Genomic DNA, 16,674 nt, shown 5'->3' on the forward strand with positions numbered 1-16,674 from the left:
GAGCAGGAGCCAAGGATCAGCAGCTGTGGATCCTAGGCTGGGTGAGCTTAAGAAGGTGGCTCCTCTCTCTGGGTCTCCATTTCCCCAGCTCTAAACTGAGGAGGTGGATGAGGGGTCTCCAGGCTTCCTCCCGGCGCCACAAGGCTCCACCATGGAAGGTCCTGATCCTCGGGGACCAGAGAGGCATAGTCCCAGCAGGCCCTGTGGCAGGCTGCGGGCCGTTCCCCCTTGCAGCTCAAGTTCAACATACCCAACAGTCGCTTCCATTCTCCCCCACCTCTTCCCTCTGGCCCTCGGGCCCCTCCCACCAGGCCCCAGCCACAGGTCCCATTCCTCCTTCTGACCCACACCTGATTCAGCCCTCACCCCGCGTCAAATGGTCTTCCAGCCCCTGAGTTCCTATAGGAGCAAGGTCTTTTGCCACCAGGGTCTGTCCTTCATTGGACATGAACTTTCCAGGAGCCACCTCTAATGCCGCATCGCTCCTGTATGTCACCGAGGGAGCTGGGCTCGGGGAGCCACAGCTGCTCTTCCCCCCAGAGCCGTCTCCTCAGGCCTCCCCACAGCCCCAAGTCCTGAGCTCCTTCACCTTCACCTCCAGCACTTCCAAACCCCAAGTCCTGGGCTTGTGAGACCCTTGCCAACTCTGGGCGAGGGAGCCCCACTTCCCACAGGCTCCTTGGTGATCCCTATCCCCCTTCCAGTAGTCCAAGGTCACATGAGGACAGAGGCCAAGACCAAACTGTATAGTTTCTTTCCTGATTTTGGTCAACAGCCATGACAGCTCTAGATCTCTCTCCCACACCCATAACAGCTCCCGACTGACAGGAGAGAAAGATGCCAGCCCAAAGCCACCCTAAACTTTCTGTGTGAAAAGGCTCAACCGGAATCCTCCAGCAGGAGAACACCGAGGTCGTCAAACACCCCCTTCCACAGGGCAGCTGCCATCAATCTTAAGCCCCAGGACATCACAAGAAAACAGTTTTTAAAAGCTGACCTCTACCATTTCTCAAGAACATCCAGGCACGTTTTCATCTGCAATCACTTTGGCAAAGGGGAGGTGAGGGGTTGCTTTTTTCTTAAAGATTTCCTCAATCTTGCCAAGTGCTGGGTTGGTGTCCTGTCTCTTTAGCAAATGTTGGGGTGGTGGGAGGAAGTGATGGTCATTCAGGGAAGGGAGGCGGGGGCGAGGCTGACGTCTGTGAGTCCTGTCTGCAAGGTACGCCCCGCAGAAACCACCGTGCGTGCAGGCGTACCACTGACAGAAAACGGTTGTGACTTTGTGTTTCTGCCAGTGATTCGTACCTCAGCACAATTTAGCTCTTCTGAAAGACTTAATGCTTAAAAAATCACTGCCTCAACTCCACCACAGAACCCTCTCAGGAGGTTGAAGGGACGTGGCTTGACATCAAATGCAAAATATCCAAACTTAAAATACAGATGCAGCGCATTTAATCAAACATATACACACCCATGTTTTTTTTAATTTTTTTTAATGTTTATTTATTTTGAGAGACAGAGGGACAGAGCACAAGCAGGGGAGGGGCAGACAGAGAGGGAGACACAGAATCTGAAGCAGGCTCCAGGCTCTGAGCTGTCAGCAGATTCCGACGCGAGGCTTGAACCCATGAACTGTGAGATCATGACCTGAGCCGAAGTCAGACTCTTAACCGACTGAGTCACCCAGGCACCCCCATATTTTTTTTTATTTAATCTGTCCGAACTAGGACAGCTATGATCAATGCTATGGCTAGCTGGTTCTCCAAATTCCAGGACAACAATAGAAAGCGTAGTGAGAGGAAAGAACAGGAAAGAAAACACCATTTGAGGGGCGGCTGGGTGGCTCAGTAGGTTAAGCATACGACTTCAGCTTAGGTCATGTTCTCGTGGTTCTTGAGTTCGAGCCCCACATCAGGCTCTGTGCTGACAGCTCGGAGCCTGGAGTCTGCTTCGGATTCTGTGTCTCCCTCTTTCTCTGCCCACCCCCACCTCTCCCCCACTTGCACACTCTCTCTCAGTAATAAACATTAAAATTTTTAAAAAAAGAAAAGAAAAAAGAAAACACCACTTGAGTAATCAGTACTCTGAAGAGACGGGTCCAGGTAGGTATATAAACTGATAGCAAAAGTTTAGGATGAAGTTATAGATAGCCTATCCATAGTGGAATATTAAGAGCAAAATGGAATCTGGAGGCTGTCTCTGATCCTAAGGGTGACATCAGGGGAATGATCACCCACAAACCCAGGGTGCTCCCTTATCAGACACAGCTCTTCATCAGAAGACCACAGACCTTAGCCCACCTGGCATTTCCTGTACCCTCGTGGACACCCTCCAGCCTGATGAGGCCAGAAATTCCCTCTTCCAAACAGCTGAATATCGGCCAAATGCCTCTGCCCGGGCCTGAAGGTCAAAGCACAGAAGGTGGTGTTTTTCATTTTGCTGCCTTTCTGTCTCTTTGTTCTTCCCCGTGCCTCATTATCTTGAGAGGTCTTTAATAACTGAGCAGGCCTGCAACATTCCTCCTCCTCTTCTCCCACATGGGCTTTTGCCATCTCCCTCCGTGGAGGAGGACGGTGAGAGTGCCAAGCTAGCTGGCCTGAGTGTCTCCTCCTGGGGCAGCTGGCTCACAGCCCCAGGGCAAGAACTGGGAACAGAGGGTCCTGGAGCCTCCCCGGAATCCATCAGCCACAGGAAATGAGATTTTAGCAGAAAAGAAGGAGGTCTGTCCACCAACACTTCCACCCTGCCCTGTGTGTACAACCGCACGCGCGTGCGCCCCCATACGCCCCTGAGTTCTCCAGCCAGCAGGGCCTGAGTCATGGTGTCCATGAGTTCATAAGTGAGAGGGGTTTCGAGGGAGGTGCCCTGGTTGGAACATGCCAAATCAGGTGTTTTCCAACAACTCAGGATGACGCTAGGAACACACCCCCACGGACAGGATATTACTTATGTGAACAGTAAGTCCCCAGCTGGTCAACATTCAAGTGGCAACTATAAACATCCCAGATCTCCCAAGTGCTCCTCAAACCATCAGACTTCCTGTCAGTCCCGGTGCGAGGAAAGGTGGCTGGTGTAGTCAAGTCCTCAGACGGAGCACTGTGCTGAGATGGGGGCCCTGAGGAAGAAGCTGGTCCCTGACCCCCAGGGGCCCCCAGGTTTTGAGAGGAGCCAGCACCACACACAGGAGGCTGCCAGCGGGGCTCTAACGAACTAAATCCCGTGAGAGCACCTACAAGGGGTCAAAGGGAGGTACCCCAGAGGAGGGGAGGTGGCACTGGGGCCAAGCCTTCACCTCGGAGGAGGATCTGAACTATCCCCCAAGGCAGGCACAAGGGTGTGAGCCCAGGGCACCACAGCCTGTCTGGAAGGAGGCAGAGCAGCTAGAGCGCGAGCTACTTGAGAGCCGACGAGTCTACAGAAAAAGCACCGGGTCACAGAGGACTTGAGTGTTGTGATGAGGGTCTGAATTTCATTTGCTCCAGGAAGAGGGTTTCTAGCAAAGGCTTTCTAGTAAAGCAGAGATCCAAGAGGCTGGCAGCCTGGGTTCACGTCCCAGCTCTGCCACTTACTATGTGGGCCCTGGGAAATGTATTTCATCATTTGGGATGAATGTGGGATAATGTATTTCATCAATTACAAGATACATCCTTTTCATTCTACCTTTTAAAATCTGTAAAGGAGTGCCTGGGTGGCTCAGGCGGTTAAGCATCTGACTCTTGATCTCAGTTCAGGTCTTTGTCTCAGGGTCGCGAGTTCAAGCCCCACTTTGAGCTCCACGCATGGAGCCTAAATACACACAGACGTACGTACAAACACACATACATAAAATGTGTAAAATCATCTTAGTATCGTTGGCTAGGTGGGAAGAATGACACAGTAACATCGGCTGTGCATGCATAGCAAATATTACAAAATCAATGTCAGCTGTCTAGAAAAAAATTCATGCTTTTTTTCTTAAATGTTTATTTTTGAGAGAGAGAGACAGCATGAGCAGGGTAGGGGCAGAGAGAGAGGAGGGCAAAGGATCCAAAATGGGCTCTGTGCTGACAGCAGTGAGCCCACTGTGGGGCTCCAATTCAGGAACTACAAGATCATGACCTGAGATGAAGTCAGATGCTAACCGACTGAGCCAACGGGCGCCCCAGAAAATTCATGCTTTTGAGAAATACTGCATCATTGTTAATGGCACAGAGAATGTTATGGGGGCAGGGCGGAACATAGATTCTGAGGGCTCTGAGTGTTAAAATAATTCAGAAGGGTGGAAGCCTGAAAATGAGAAAATGTGGAGAACACCTAGACTAATTTACTTCATTGTGAACTTAAGTATGTGCTAGATAAATATATGACTTTGAAAATTTATGTCTAAACAAGTCTAAAAGAGCTCTTTCGGGTGCATGGGTGGCTCAATCAGTTAAGCATCCGACTTTGGCTCAGGTCATGATCTCACAGTTTGTGAGTTCAAGTCCCATGTCAGGCTCTGTGCTGACAGCTCAGAGCCTGGAGCCTGCTTTAGATTCTGTGTCTCCCCCTCTCTCTCTGCCACTCCCCCTTGCACATGCTCATTCTCTCTCTCTCTCTCTCTCTCTCTCTCTCTCAAAAATAAACATAAAAATTTTTTAAATAAATCAAAGAGCTCTTTCATTAAATAGATAATAAAAATTTGAAGTGATAAAGAATTGTGTCAGAATTTTTCCTTCTTGTGGTGCCCTGGTGATTCAGTCTGTTGAGCATCTGACTTCAGCTCAGGTCATGATCTCATGGTTCCTGAGTTCGAGCCCTGCGTCAGGCTCTGTGCTGACAGCTCAGAGCCTGGAGCCTGTTTCAGATTCTGTGTCTCCCTCTCTCTCTGCCCCTCCCCTGCTCATGCTCTGTGTCTCTCTCTCTCTCTCAAAAATAAATATTTTTAAGAAATTTTTTAAAAAGAATTTTTCTTTCTCAGTGTTACAAACATAAGGTGCATCTTACAACAGACAGCATCTTCAAGCCCATCACATACGCCTCACACAACTGTTCGGAGGATCAAAGGAACTAGTATTTATATTAACCACTGAGAATGGTGCCTGGCAAATGGTGATTCCAATATACACGCTATCAAATAAACAACCTGATTTGTGTCTTAGAAACGTTCCTAGCAGGGCTGTGCATTAAAGGAGGGAAGTGAAGTCACGGGCCAGGAGAGCCCTGAAGAGGACTGGGACAGAGAAGGTGAGAGCCCGTGTCAACAGTGGCCGTGTGGACAGACAAGTGCCAGGTGGGCTGGAAAATGTTTCGGAGGTGGGCCCTCAAATATCTGATACCCCATGTGTGTGTATGAGGAAAAGGGAGGAGGTGGAAACACCACCAGAAGTTTCTAGCTGGGGCCACAGAGCAGTGCTTTCACGTGAGATGGGAAATGCAGAGGAGCAGGTATGGGGGGAGAAAAGAGGGACATGGGGAGGTCATGTTGAATGGGGACGGCTGTGGGACATCCAAGTGAAGTACCTGGCAAGAAGCTGGCAATTAGGGTTTAGTGCTCAACAGACACACCCAGGACTGTAAAAAGAAAGTAGGGGAGGGAAGAAGGCAGGGAAGGAAGGAGGGGAGCTGAATGGATTCCTGCCACCACACAGCTTATGTCACCTGCACAGCAACCCCCCCCCCCCCCCCCCGTTCTCCTTAACACTTGAGGTATTCGTTTATTTGTCAGGCTCCCCGCTCAAGAGCGAGCTGAGGGCAGGGACCAGGTCTCCCCTGTATGTGTAACTCAGTGCTTAGCCCAGAACGCAGCACATGCTAGCCATTCCATGAAGGTCTGTGGGTACCACCCCCATCAAGGGTAGAAGCCCTGACGCCCCGTCCTCTGGTTCATTTGTTCTTCACTCTGCTCCCTCAATCTGTGCTTGCCAACTGCAAACCGAAACTGATCTGAGCAGGGAAGAGGCACTGATGCTCACCAGGCCAGTAGGGAAGAAGAGAGGGACAAGAGAGGGGCCAGGAGAGATGACAAACAAGACAAGACAGGTGAACACAGAGGATGACAGAGAGAAATAAGGACATTCCAAGGTTGGCCATGAAGGTCTGCTTGCTGTCTCCTGCTGTGGCCTCAGTGTCCCCCATGAGGAAACCCCACCCTCTCAGCCTTCCAGTTCAAGTAGTGTCTGAAGCGGGGGTTGAAAGAGGCCTGACCCCAGGAGCTTAGTTGCAGGGCCATCGGCCTCTCTATGGCAGGGTGACCATGAGCCAAACCCCTCACCTCCCTGGGTGGGTCTCAGTTTCCTCTTCTGTGACCCAAGGAGGTGATGGATGTGGATGCCTGTTCCATCTCTACTCACAGCACCTCCCCTGCCTCCCACCAGCATGCAGGGAGAGCGGCTGCACCATGCAAATTTACCTTCCTGGTGCTTTGCTAGCACTTTTCACTGGTCAGTGTGGTTCAGGTCTTGTCATCTTCTCCCACTCCACTCTGTCTTTGCTACTTTTGTATCCAGCACCCTCCTCTAGACTCTGGTCTGCATCACCTGGTGGGCTTATCACTGGGGGCAACCCTCCGAGAGTCTTTCAGATGGCCCCAGGGCACCCCACATCCTACAACCCGAGGCCCTGGCTTCAGCCCCACATACGCTCCTGCGATCGCAGGACTGTTCTGGGTGAGTCACTGTCTAGTTCGCGGAGAGTCTGAAAGGGAAGTTTGGGACCACCTCCCAGTACACACCCTCAGCCACAACGGGCTTTCTGACGAGCCCCCACTCGTAGGGGACAGTCCAGTCCTACTCCGCCTGTCCCCAGGGCCCAGGTTGAGAAAATGGACAGGAAAAGGGGCAGCCCACAGCTGTCCTGGTGTGAGCAGGCCCTGATAAAAGGCAGCAGGGGCAGCCCCACACCGGGAGACAAAGGAAAACAGACACGGGATGAGATGAGGGAAGTGCCGGGCCACCCTGCTCCACACCACCGCACTTTCCAGATGCCCCAGAATGAATCCAGGCTCTATTTTTGGCCACTGCCCACCGGCTTCCCTGCCCCAGGCTCATCACAGAAATGCTGGGCCTGCCCAGCCTGAGGGTTATCACAGGGACACTCCACCCACCCCTGGAACTGGGGGACTTTCTAAAACTCCATGGCACATGCCACTGCCCCTTTTGCTCTCTCCTTGCCCCAGAGGGCTGGCAGTGCATAAAGACACTTTACTTCATCATGGCTCAAATTGGGGAGCTGGGACACTGAGCAGGAAAGGGGATGCCCAGAGGTCCCCGGGAGCCCACAGAGCCTGCGGGCTGCAAAACAGCAGCCGTGATGGTCCCCTGAGACCAGAGGGCTTTACAAGGAGACCCTGGAACAGAACAAGAGTTGAGATGGGCAGGGACAGGCATACTCACAGGAGGAAGGAATAAGTTCCACAGAGAGGTCCAGAAGCCAAGCATTGTAACACAGAGTTTTGCAGGGAGGAGGAGGGAGCGGTATGAGTGGGGGATCTGAGGAATGAAAACCCCAAAAGGCCCCAAGTTGTATGCAAGAAGAGGTCCTTGGAGGGCAAAGGTTGGCAATCCAGCCCAAGCACCACTTTTTCAGAGGGGAAAAGACCCAGAAGAAATAAAAGAAAAACAGTACAGGTCTTGGAAATGGGTTTTCCTAGGTGAGTAGGGGCAGAGGGGGTGGGCAACGTGAGGGTTTCGCTCAGGAAGGTAAATACTGGGGAAAGTCAGTTTCTTGATGCACTTTATGTCCTGATGCTTGGTTTACCCAGTTGTCAAAACAGCTGCTTCACCAGGCACGATGGACAGTCAGTTGAGTGGTCTGACAAGGTGCATGCTCTTTGAGGGCAGGGAACATCTTTGGTTCACCGTGCACTGATGGGTTTTTAGATATTTTAAGTTATAGATGTAAAAACCCATCAGAACAGCTGTCAGCCAGCACGCCACACCCACAGCTACCAGCTGGGCTTGTAGCCCAAGCCAGGCTCAGCCCCAGGAAATATTTGTTGCTTTGAACTGACTTGAGGTCGAAAGAAAGTATTGGTCAGTTTAGTTAAGTAGTAGGTTCGACTTGGGGACCGAAGGGACTTTCTTCTCCCTGAATTATGGTCCTAATCAGGGCTCTAGGCTGCCACACAGAGCTTGGAGCTGTTAGCACGTGGAGGGCATGGCCCTGGCTGCCGGCTGTTTCACGTGAGCTGGTCCCCGACCAGGACCAGCCCAAAGGGAGCAGCTGGGCCCTGCTGTGTTTTCAGAACTCAGAATTGCCTCTGGCATCAGCAAATAGCACCAGAAAGTTCCATCACAGACCAGGGACAAAATAAATAAATAAAAAGAAACCAGTGACAGCTGCCTGCCATCACCATAATTAAAATAAACATGTAGCCCACCACGGCCAGTCAGCCTTCTGCCTCCCTGGCAACCCCCCCCACACACACAGGCAACAGCCACCTGTGGACGGACGGAGGTCACAGCCCTGGGGGGAAAGGGGCTCCCCAGCTCCAAGTGTGCCCACTTAGCGTCCTGTGCACCCTCTCCCTTCAGCCCATCTTCTCTGGTCTTCACGTTCTAGAACCTGCCAAGCTGGGTCTCTACCTCAGGGCTTCCAAATTTGCTGCTCTCGATGGCTGGAAAACATTCCTGCCTCATTTCCTCACTGCTCCACTCAAAAATCACCTCCTTAGAAAGGCCTTCCTTATATTCCCTGTTTAAAATAGCACACGTGCGGCCCTCCAGCATTGAACCCTTGATTCTATTTTCATTTTCTTCTAAGCACCCACCTCTATGTGAACTTATATGTTTATGCTTTGCTAATCTGTTACTGTTCCCACCTCCCCAGCCACCCCTGCCCCAAGCCCTAGTCCTGCACATGTGTGCACCCCAAAGGACAGGGACTGTCTTGCTCACTGTTGTTTCCCAAGATGCCTGATACATACAAGATCCCAAGTACCTGCTACATAGTAACTTTGAATAAATACATATTTACTTACTGAATGAATGAAGTGTCATTCCTTCCACGCCAAGATGACCCATCTGACTTATATCAGAATAGCTGCCATTTCCAGTAAAGGGTGAGGTGAGAGAATTCCTATTCACTGATGTCACAAGGCCACCTACCAGATGGCAGCACAGGAATGACCATCATACTAGTCTCCTTGTGCCAGGCCCTCTACCAGGTTCCCTACACGTAATAGATCTTTTCCTCCTTGTAGTCAACCTTACACATGCAGCATTTTCATCCCCATTTAACAAATGACAAAACCAGGGTGCAGAGAAGAAACTTTCAGTTTCCCATCTCACTGAGTTAATCCATGATGAAGCCTGGATTCTTTTTCTTTCTTTTTTGTTTTTTGTTTTTTGTGTGTGAGAGACAGAAACAGAGTGTGAGTGGGAGAGGGGCAGAGAGCAAGGGAGACACAGAACCCGAAGCAGGCTCCAGGCTCTGAGCCATCGGCACAGAGCCCGAAATGGGGCTCAAAGTAATGAACCATGAGATCATGACCTGAGCTGAATTCAGACACTTAACCGACCGAGCCACCCAGGCACCCCAATATGCTTTTTTTTTTTTTAAGTTTATTTACTTATTTTGAGAAAGAAAAAGTGCGAGTAGGAGAAGGGCAGACACAGAATCTGAAGCAGAATCCAGGCTCCGAGCTGTCAGCGCAGAGCCCGGCACGGAACTCACATTCACTAACCGTGAGATCGTGACCTGAGGCGAAGTCAGATGCTTAACCAACTGAGCCACCCAGGTGCCCCTAGAGAGAGGCTGGACTCTTGAAGCTTTTTCAAGGGACAAAACTAGAGGAACTAGACCATCCCTACAACCCCCTTCCCTCCCCCAGGTACTTTTCCTACCCACTATACCGACAGCACTGAAGGAGTTAATGAGGCCTGTCCAGCCTCAACCAAAGCTTCCCTGAAATTCATCAAAGCCTTGAGGGGTAAGGGTGAGGATGAGGGGAGAAGGAAGAAGGGAGAAAGTGGCAGAGGACAGGCTGGGAGGTTAAATGATCTAAGTATGGCCCACCAGATATCTCAGGGCAGCAAAGGACTCACTCAGACCCTCCACCCTTTCCCTGAACCTGATAGATAGACATCTCTCAAAGTTATCTCGGCCTCAAAAGGAAACTGTCAGCCCAGCAGCTGGGCTCCCCAGGCCCAGGCTGCCTGGGACAATGGGGCGGGGTTTCCGGCAAGGGACGACAGCAAGACAGGAGGCAGGGCCCCAGGCTGACCTGTGGAAAGCAAAAACTCAGTACACTAGCAAGCAGACCAGCCCACAGGGAGAGGTAGGCTCCAGGACCCCCAAGCTGTTGACTCACTATGTCTCAGGGACCTGTCACTTCCCCTAGGGACAGCTTTGTCTCCAAAGGACAGCCACCCACACCCATCCTCACAGGCTGTGAGGAGATAGACAAAGGCAAGGAAGAAGGAAGACTGGCTCCGAAGGAGCACCCTTTAGGAAAAATGGTTTCTCAGCCTTAGTAAGTTTCCTGTGCTCTGTGCTCCCTGGGCACTTTGTAAATATCATCTCAGTTGAGCCTCTGCCACACCCTGTGAAGCCAGTTCCTTTCTTGTTCCCACTTTACAGATGAGGAAATGAAGCTCAGAAGGGTCAAATAATTCGCCCCAGTCACTTCAGTGTGGCATTTCTAATTTTAAAGGAAAATGAGCTCAGCCTTGCCACCTTACACCCGTTCTCGTCACCATCGACACAAGCAGGAGCCTGGAGCCGTGTGAAATCTTCACAGGGGATGAGGGTATCTGTTTTGCCTACAGGGACCACCTCTGGCCCGGCTAGGCCACATACAGCATGGGCACAACGACAAATGTACGGAGACGTGGGAATTGTGTTGTCCTCTTCCGACCCTGATTACACACCTTCCGCTTTACGCAACGGCCACAGTTTCTGGAGTCTCTGGGCCGACAGTTCACCACCTGGAGGAGGGCAGGGTGGCGATCCAGAGATCTGAATTGCAGCTCAGTTCTGCTGCTCACCAGCAGCGTAACTCCATGTGTTGGGTGCCGGGAAACCTGCTCACAGAGGAGTGTTCGAAAGGCCCGTGATGAGCGGGAGACCCCCCTCCCAGCCACTGTGTATAAAGCCCCTGGAGCTGGTGAAAGTACAGGAAAAAGAAGGACACTTTCCACAGAGTGAGGAAGGACACCGGTGACGTCAACACTGGTTCGGCACGGTCCTGCTGGGGATGTCAAGGCAGAACCAGTTCTCCTGGGAGGCCCCATTCTGCAGCATGAGCTTACAGAGGACACCCACACACGTCTGAGGCAAGATCCAAGGCTGAAGGTGGGCATAACAAATCATGCCAGGTCCCATCTATCCAAACATGAGTTATACCACCTAGTTCCTTTCCCCCTCAGGTACAATCTCCTCGGCCACATATGTAGCTAATCTGAACCTCATTAACCCCAGAATCCAGGTTATTGACCAAAAAGGCCCAAAAAGCACACAGATCTCTAAGACTCTTAACAGCAGCAGGAACAAAATCACTTTCTTGTGAGACATCACCTGTAGAGCACCAGACATTAGTTGTTGATGCTCAAAGTCCAGTTTTGACCAGGGCATCTGACAGCATCCAGACCAAAGATCCAGTTGATTTTTCTAGGTGTAACCCTCGTACCTCAGCAGACCCTTTGAGGTTCCTGTCAACTCTATTTTTGTCCCTGTGTCTGGGAAAACTGACTAAATTTCCTTTTATTTGGAACCAAGCCCAACTCTGAAGTTGGGTGGATGTAGCCACACTTCCGCACCCAAATTTCCGTAGGCTTGAAAACAACACTGGGTGTTGCAGAGAACAGCTGTGCTAACAAGCACAGTTCTTATCTGTCAGAGCCTAGTCTGCCGGGGTGTCCTGGAGAGCTGGGGTAGTGACTGAAGAGTGGCCAGCCACACCCAATTGGGACCAGAGTTACAAAGAAGCTGGTTCATCAGATAAGGAACCTGAGAGAAAACCCTTGGAAAGGATCAGAAGAGTCAGTGCAACATTGTGAAGGCCTCTCCCCCCCACAAAACTGCCTCCAGAACTTCTTCCAGAAAGACCAGCCTGATTACCTTCAGGACACCCGAACTGCCTCCTTCCTCAGCATCCTCAACAGCCATGTCTGAATTGGCACAGGTTGGATATGGTGGGCACCACACCGAGTGTTCCTGTCTCTTTGTGCACAGGTTCTAGTTTGCTCACCAACATTGTGGTCAACTACAAGCCCCCAGAGGCCGGGCAGGCATCTCTGTACTGGCCCCTTTGTCCACTCCGGGGACTTTCTGCATCTGCCTCAGTGGTCCTCAACCCTGGCCACACATTGGAGGCATCCTGGGAACCTAAAAATCACCCCTGTTTGAGGGCTCACCCCAGAGGTTCTGATTTAAGTGGTGTGGCATGGGACTCAGACCTTGGCCTTTTAATTCATTTATTTTTTAAGACCTTCACATTTTAAAAACATGCAGCCAGCTTGGAGTCAAAGACTGCTCACTCTAAAGGCTGGGAGGCTGAAACAGGTAATCCAGGGAAGAGGAGGTAGAAACCCTTCCTGCAGCCACTGTGAGAGGAAGCAAAGAGAACATCACTGGATGGGAGATGCTGGCTTGGGGAAGGGAACTGACCCCAGATTACAATCTTCCTCCTATTCAAAGAAGAGATATCATTTCTGGACTGCGGAGGGTTTTTTTAATATATTTTTTTAAGTTTATTTATTTATTTTGAGAGAGAGTGATCAGGGAAAGGGCAGAGAGAGGGGGAGAGAGAATCCCAAGCAGGGTCCACACTGCCAGCACAGAGCCCGACGCAGGGCTCAAACACACAAACCATGAGATCATGCCCTGAGCCGAAATCAAGAGTCAGATGCTTAACCATATGAGCTGCCCAGGCGCCCATGGGCAGGACAGACATTAAAATATTTATTAATGGGTGTGGGATAGGCACTGGTCAGTCAAAACAGATCACTGGATGCCTGCTGAATGCCAGCCCAGCTTCTGGGGCTTCTGTGCTCATCCTTTAAAGCTCACCTCAACAGTCATTACTCAACAAAATACTCAATAAACATTTCTCTTTTTCCATCTCTAGTTCCTCTTTTGAGAGTGTAAAAGTAATGTTTGCTTATGGTAGAAAATGCAAGAAAGCATAAAAAGAAAACCAAAATCATCCACAATCCACCATCCAGAGACAACCACCATGAACACACACACACAGGGCACCTCTCTCCCCTCCTACTCAGAAAGCTCACCTGTCTTCCTCTGCTCCTCTCTGGCATGTGCCTTCCTTGATAGGGAAGGTGTGCCATCTGCAGTCAAAGGAAGAAAGTCCCAATGACCCCAAAGCCTCCCCAGGTCACTTTCTATTACCCAAGGGAGTAGGAAAGGAAATCCTAGTCCCATTTGAAGAGAAAGGGAAAGTGAGTAACCAGGATGGGATGTCACCTCCCAAGGACAGACCGAGTCAATCAGCAAACATTCCTGGAGTGCAAGGAATTTGGGGGATATAAAGATGTGTCACCCTAGTCTCTGCCCTTGAGGAATTCACTATATAATTAAAGAAATTAGACAGACTCCCTCAACCCCAACTACTGAGATTCAATGAACTAGTAACTATAAAGTGCTTAGAATAGTACCTGGAACATAGTAAGTGCTCTCTGTGTGTTTGCTGATAATCTTATTTTTATTACCCAAGACACTTGGCATGTATGTTCCAAGAGAGTGATAAAGATCAAAAGCGCTCTTTGTTTGGAGGAAGGAAAGATTGTTAGGGTTTAGGGGAGGCAGGGATGGGTTCCTGGAACCTGAGAACAGACAAAGACCCTAGCCCTGAGCTTTGGAAATATCCCCAGAGCATGCAGGAACTTGGGACGGCCATTCACCCAGCTGGGCCCTGCACCCTGCAAAGGAGACTGCACACCCCACAATTAAACTCTTCTCTGCTTTAGGAGTGGTGGGACGAAGGGAGTGCCTGACTGGCTTAGTCGGTAAAACATGTGACTCTTGATCTCGGGGTCGTTGAGTTCAAACCCCACACTGGGTATAGAGATTACTAAAACAAAACAAAAATATTTTTTTAAGAGAAAAAAATCTTCAATTAAAAAAAACAACAACAACAACAACAAAGGAGTGGTGGGATGAGGCAGGCCAGACGCACCCTGAGCAGGTTTAAGAAGGCACTCAAAGCACAGCTATTTATAGGGCAGCTGCTGGCTGAGGCGACTCTGAATGTGTTCGCTGGGTGAAAGCTGCAGTCTACAGACTGCAGGGAAATCCCAAGGAGGCCTGAGGGAAGGACCTGGGAAAGGCCCCGTTGCACTGGAGAAGAGAGGGGGTTTTAGAGTCTGAGTAAGGAACAGAAAGGGAAGAAGGGGCTGGCAGCCAGTGCTGAGGAACAAGGATGCAGAGAGGGCCAGGATGTCTACTGGGCAGGGAAGTGTTGCTGGGGGACTGGTGTGTGAAATGCCCTCTTCCTGACCTCCACAAAACGTCCAGGAAAATCCACTCTTCCTCCAGGACTTAGAAGCTAGATTACAGGCTGTAACAAAGTGTCCACTGACCCCAAGACTGGCATGGGTGGGCACAGGGCCCCCGGGGGTCTTACTGAGGCTCACAAAAGCTGCTCATGATGTTAACTTCAAGCCAACTTGGGCCCCCAGGGATAAACCTGAAAGGACACAGGACCAGCCTTACAGGAAGACCTGGGGGAGGGCAGGGGGGTAAGACCCCACACCAGAGGGGTGGGGGGCTGTGCAGCAGAAGGTGCACAGGCTGCTTCACACACAAGATGTTTGTGCAAAGGGCTTCAAAAGGAAACACAAAATCCCCTCCATGTATATACATATGATCTGTCTTGTCACTCCAACCACCCGGTGGTGGTTCCCGACTTAGTGGTGTAGGAGGCCTTGGCCCCTTTGATCCATCCTTATCTACCCTAGAGCGCTGTGAGGCCCAGAACTCCCCAGCTCAGCCCCCTCACCCAGGCGGGCTTGGCCTATAATTCATACACTCTGGCCTGGCTTCAGAGGGGCTGTGGTGGTGAAACTGCAGTCCGGGCTGGTACCAGCCGCACTCTGCCTCTCCCCCAGGCCCTGGGGATTAGGGCATGGGGGGCAACTGCATTCCTGCAGACCACCTCACCTCCAATCCCCTGCATTAAGACCTCTCAGACTTCTGTGGGCCGGGCCCAGGGGCTCTAACAGCATTTCAATTGGAGAAATGAGGAAGTGAGACTGTTTCTCCTCAGGAACCTCAGGCCTTCCTCTGAGACAAGCTCTTTCCAATGGCATCCGTGTGAGTCAACCCCCAGTGCCTGGAGCCAGGAAGCACCCTCCTTAGTGCGTGACAGACTTGCCTCAGCAGCTCCAGTTGAGAAAGAACCAGCCAGCAGCAGTGGGACGGGGTCGCCCACCCACCGCTTCTGCCCCTGAGAAGCCTCTGCCTTCACTGCTCCCTAACAAGGCAGGGTCTCTGCCCTGGATAAGGGCATCCATCTACTACCTATTCAACCACAAGCTCTTTGAGGGCAGAGCTGGACCCTCAGTCCCTATCTCCCAGAGTTTGACATAGGCCTGTGCAGAGAAAAGACATGGGCATTTCCAGGAAGCTTTTTTCTGCTCATGACTTCTTTCTTTCTTTCTTTTTTTTTTTTTTAGTTGAGGGGGGGGTGTGAGTGAGCAAGAGGCAGACAGAGCCCAAAGTGGGGCTTGAGCTCACTCAAAGCAGGGTTCAAACTCCCAAACCATGACATCATGACCTGAGCTGAAGTTGGATGCTTAACCGACTGAACCACCCAGGTGCTCCCATGACATATCTCTTTCATTTGTCCTTGGTGGCACAAGAACCCAGAGCTGATCTGGGAATCAGAACTCCTAGGTCTAACCTGTTCTGCTCTCTGCGTCAGCTGCCCCATGTGTGAACCCCACAGTAGCTGTGGTGGAAGAAGATGGGCTGGGCCCCTCGGCTGGCCAGCACACCCCACACCCACTGGAGGCTCCCTCCACCACTGCTTTCAGAAGCCTGTGGAGACGTGGCCAACTCCACAGTCAAAGAGTTGTGTCCCTTGAAGTGCTTCCAGTTAACATTTCCTTTCCGGAGGAGATAAACAGCAGGCCTGGTGACATCAGTGTAGCCACCCAGGGCTTAAAGCGGGAGGACTGTTGAGGGGCTCCTCTAAATTCGGGTTTGTGCTTGGTGGTCCTCTATCAGCAACACTCTCACCTTCACAACAGCCTCTAGGGGTGGGGGAGCAGATATTACTGTCTAGATTTATCCACGAGAAGATGGAGACTGAGAAAACTTATTTGGCTTGCCCGAGATTTCATAGCTACCATGTGAGAGCCAGAATTAAACTTCAAGCTTCTGGCTCTGTTCTGTGAGCTGCATACACTAGGGAAGAAAGATCCCCCAACACAGGTCTCTTCTCTGGCTCCCCGGGACTCTGAAGGCAGGAGCGAGGGGACAGTTGCTCAATGTGAACCTCAGGGACGGGGATGCTCCCCCATATTCTACACCTCCCTACAATCCGCCATTTGTTCACTCATCAAATATTAAGTACTACCTCGAACCAAGCACAATAGCGCCCCCGCCCCATCCGTAGGGGATATGTTCCAAGACCCCCAGCGGATGCCTTAAACTGTGAGTAATACCGAACCCTATAATAAACTATGGTTTTTCCTATACATACCTACCCATAACAAAGTTAATCTCACGAATTAGGTGCAGTAAGAAATCAGCAAT

Source organism: Herpailurus yagouaroundi, unplaced genomic scaffold (genome assembly GCF_014898765.1).
Source record: "Herpailurus yagouaroundi ecotype Mexico unplaced genomic scaffold, PumYag 100, whole genome shotgun sequence".
Lineage (NCBI taxonomy): Eukaryota > Metazoa > Chordata > Mammalia > Carnivora > Felidae > Herpailurus > Herpailurus yagouaroundi.